Below are 4,635 nucleotides of genomic sequence, written 5' to 3'. Positions count from 1 at the left end.
TGGATTTTTCCACAGCTAAACAAGGCTCACCTGTGACCTGAATACTATATGTCTAGCACTTACTAAACAGCTTTGAAAACGTGTCCAGACAAAAAGTATCACACGATTATACACAACAGCTCTACTTGTAATAACTAAAAACTTTCAAATGTCAGGATGTCTTCAGTAGATGACAGTGAAAACAAATGGGGATACATCCAAAGTGAAGGGGAGCAAATGCTACCACAAAATATACCACCTCAGCATGAGAATTCGTTGGACCCAATTAACTTTTTATTTTTTTTGAGGACACATGATCATCTCTGAAACCCAAGTTCAAGATGGCTCTTCTGTGAGTCACATTTACCGGAGAAATCTCATTTCAAAGGAATCCTCTCTATATGCCAGATAGAAGGATGAGACATAGTCTTTTGAAACTTTTTCTTTTCTATCAATAGGGAAAGCTAAGCCGTAAATCTGTACAAAAACCATACCCTTCCTTTCCTTTGGTTTTATTTCTTTAACATTTGTTTCTTTTTTGATTTGGCTGCGCCAGGTCGACCTTCATTGAGGCAAGCCAGATATTTAGCTACAGCATGCAAACTCTTCGTTGTGGCATAGGAGATCTAGTTCTCGGATCAGGGAATGGACCTGAGCCTCCTTCTTTGGGAGTGTCCGGTCTCAGCCACTGGACCACCAGGAAGTGCCTGTTTTGTTTTTAGGTGAAGATGGTATCTAAGGTGATATCTTGGGCCATTTCAGTCACTGACTCAGTTTCCTGAGTTTCTCCAAAGCACGCACAAGGTGCACATTATTAAACTGGTTTGCGAAACAAGTAAAGGTTGTCTGCTACAACACTGTATGCTTACCAATATCTAAATGGTAAATGGCATATTATTTATTTTTAATTGCTATGGGGGGAAAAAGAATGCAGGATTCATACATGTTACAACATAAATAAACATTAAAACCCCAACTTCAGTGAAAAAAAATCCATATAGAAAAGGCCACCCAGAACCTATATTCACCATGTCTGCTTTCAATCCATCCAAATAACTGAAAATGTCAGTAACACTCTAAATAAAGAAAAAAGGACGAGGATGGAAAAAAGATATATTCATACACTTGAACAATTGCTAAAAGTGGAAGTGGGGCTGTGGATATGATTTCCTGATTTTGGAGATTATGTGCTGGTTCTATAGAAGGTACCCATTTTGGATAAAACACATAGAGTATTTTAGATGATGTGGCAAATGCCAGGACTTTTTCCCATTGCTAGGCGTTTTCTGTACATTTTAAATGACTGGAAAGGAAACTATGTTTGAAAACAACCATATCAATACCACAAAAGAAATGTAGAGTAGACAGGCAGGAAACTTTCTTCTACAGGCCAAGACTTACCCAGACAAAGTTCAAGGGAAGCTGTGATGCTCACTGCCCTTGAAGGAGTCCACATGGAATGAAGAAGTACTGTGGGAAGTCTATTAGGAACCACCATGGTTTGGGTCCTCTGGATGACCTATTGGAGGAGAAACAGATTTTACAAATAAAAGTTTTCCACATAACTTCACAAAAAGTTGTTAGACTACATTCAGTAAAGCTGAATCATTTCGGATCAATTTAAAATCAAATAAAATATTACCATTTACGATCCCAATCAATAGACAAATCATCACTTGCGTTTCTATACACTAATAACAAGCAGAAACAAACATTAAGAAAATCCCACTTATCACTGCATCAAAAACAATAAAACAGCCAGCAACAAACGTAATCAAGGACATAAAAGACCAGTCGTCAGAAAACTAGAAAGCACTGATAAAGAAACCAAAGAAAACACAAATACACAGAAAACTATTCCACGCTCACGCACTGCAACAATGAGGAATTAAAAGGTCCATTCCAACCAAAGTCATCAACAAATACACTGACTGCAATCACAAAGTAATATTCGATGGCATTTTTTCACAGAAATAGAAATATTTCTAATATTAGACTGCTGATATTGAACAGGACCTTAAACGGCCGAAAAGACTCTGAGAAAGAAGAACACAGCTGGAGGCATCTTCCTATACGACTTCAAAGTACATCACGGAGCTGTAGTGGCCACCACCGTGAGGAACTGGCAGGAACACAGACACATGGACTCCAGGAGAGAATAGAGAGCCCAGGAACGAACCCACACGTACATGGTCAGTTCATGAAAATCAAACCAGGAAGAAGCAAAGAGGAAAGGACAGTCTTCTCAAGAAACAGTGACAGAAAAACGGCCACCTACACGGAAGAACATCAGTGGTCATCCTCGAGATCATCTAACACAAATCTAACTAAAAACCCACCGTTTTGCACAAGGAGCTCTTTCCCGCCTGAGTCCTCTGAGACCTCTAACCTCCAGTCAGCCCTCAGCTGGACACAGAAAAGTCTACTCCGTCCTCATTTTTTTGCTCTTGCAGCACCTCCCTGCTGGTGGGCACTGAGGCAACCCTGCTCCTCTCAGCCTGGATGCAGCCCTGTTATCCAGAAGCCTGAGCCCTGATGGTCCTGAGACAAAGCTCCCGCCAGCCAGCTGCTCACCGAGCAGAGTCTAAAGGCAAAGCGTCCTGCGCCCACGGCTCAGAGGGGCGTTTGGCGCCCCCTGCGGGCCGCCAGAGAAGAGCGGGCAGCCCGGCGCTCACAGACCTCGGAGGGCTCACCCAGAAGCAACTCTGTTGTGAGCACTCAGACTGGAAGCCCAAACTGACATGGAGCAGAAGAGCTCCATGACCCTCCTTAAACCATGGCTAAGGAACAATCAGAGCCTGTATGGAATGCAGCCATAAGAAGGAACACATTTGAATCCGTTCTAATGAGGGGGATGAACCTAGAGTGTATTAAACAGGGAAGTCAGTCAAAGAGAGAAAAACATGGAATCTAGAAGGATGGTACTGACGAGTCTGTTCACATAGCAGCGATGGAGATGCAGACATAGAGAACAGACTTACGGACAAGGGTGGGGAACAAGAGGGAGAGGGTGAGAGGAGTGGAGAGAGCAGCATGGATGCAGGTACACCAACATTTGTAAATAGACAACCAATGGGAATTTGCTGTAGGACTCAGGGAACTCAAACTGGGGCTCCGTAATCACCTAGAGAGGTGGGAATAGGTGGGAGGTGGGAGGGAGATTCAAGAGCAAGAGGACATAGGTACACCTATGGTTAATTCATGTGGGTGTATGACAAATCAAACCAATATTGTAAAGCAGTGATCAATGAACTAAAAAGAAATAACTGTTTAGAAAAATATGCACATAAACACAAACTTTGCAACAAGGTAATTCCATTTAAAACACTATAGAAATTTTAGAAAACAACAAAAGATCTACATGACCTTTGGTCTGGTGATCAGGTCTAACACACACAAAAAAAGCCAACTTACCAAATTATGAATATAAATTATTTAAAACGTTGCCTTTTGTAATTTTATACATTTACCCTGTGGAGGACCTTACTCGAGAGAACTAGAAACAAACTGTTAAATGAACCACTGACCACCCACCCTTGCCAGGCAACAGAGAAAAGAAAACCCTTGCAGGAGTCATCTTACAACAGGAGGTCCTGGTAAGGAACAAGGAACTAACAAACTACCACCAACCAGAATTCTGGAGAGGTCAGAAGGAGATGGGAGGCTCCAGTTCAGAGGTCCTACCAACCTCCCAGGATCCACTTCGCTGGAATCCATCTCGGCTGAGTGATGCGTGTGCCCCCAAGAAGGATCCTAATTCAGAGTGACTGGCAAGAGACAAACCAGAAATTAACCCAATGACCATAAAACCTGAGACTGTGAGCCACGTGGCAGAGTGGTTCTCTCCGTTTCCCTCACCCTCCTGCCCTGCGCCCCGGCAGCCCTTCCCAATAAAGCCTCTCGCTTGGACAGCACTCCTCTCCTCAGACGACTCATTGCCAAGTGTCAGACAAGAACTCACTCTCAAGCCCTGGAAGGGATCCCCCTTCCTTCATCAAAAGCAATATCCAGGAGAAAATATCTTCAAAACGCTGTCTTGTAGAGAAGGAAATCAGAGAAGGCAATGGCAGCCCGCTCCAGTACCATTGCCTGGAGAATCCCATGGGCAGAAGAGCCTGGTAGGCTGCAGCCCTGGGGTGGCTGAGAGTCAGACACGACCTCACTGAGTGACTTCACTTTCACTTTTCACTTCCATGCACTGGAGAAGGACATGGCAACCCACTCCAGTGTTCTTGCCTGGAGAATCCCAGGGACAGAGGAGCCTGGTAGGCCGCCGTCTATGGGGTCGCACAGAGTCAGACACGACTGAAGCGACTTAGCAGCAGCAGCAGAGAAGGAAATGGCACCACCTGCAGTATTCTGGCCTCAGAAATCCCAGGGACAGAGGAGCTTGGTGGGCTACAGTCCAAACGCAGGGCATTTCTGAGGGGAGGAAACAGTCCCAGGGAAGCTGAGGTGCTCACCAAAGGCCTAAGAGCTTTTGATAGCACACCAGAGCTGTGGCTGAGGATTCCCAGCTGCCAGGCCTCTTGATCCTGGCCTCTTTCACTAGATACATGTGTGGAAAACTAGAATCTAAAATATGCCCTGGTGGTTCCATAGTAAAGAATCCCCCTGCCAGTGCTGGAGATGCAGGTGCGATCCCTGGGATGGGAA

The 4,635-nt window shown here is 44.5% G+C and overlaps 1 long non-coding RNA gene across 1 annotated transcript; it reads right to left on the bottom strand.

Annotated features, from left to right (window-relative positions):
- Window positions 1–1,153: 1,153 nt before the first annotated feature.
- LOC120859722 lies at window positions 1,154–4,074 on the bottom strand. The gene is made up of 2 exons (XR_005720138.1): window positions 3,610–4,074; window positions 1,154–1,498 (listed from the first exon to the last, which is right to left on the bottom strand). It is a non-coding gene; the product is annotated as an uncharacterized LOC120859722 (long non-coding RNA).
- Window positions 4,075–4,635: the final 561 nt, after the last annotated feature.

The sequence above is a fragment of the Oryx dammah genome, unplaced genomic scaffold, assembly GCF_014754425.2.
Source record: "Oryx dammah isolate SB20612 unplaced genomic scaffold, SCBI_Odam_1.1 HiC_scaffold_2593, whole genome shotgun sequence".
In the NCBI taxonomy this organism is placed as follows: domain Eukaryota; kingdom Metazoa; phylum Chordata; class Mammalia; order Artiodactyla; family Bovidae; genus Oryx; species Oryx dammah.
This window is presented reverse-complemented; position numbering and strand designations above follow the sequence as displayed.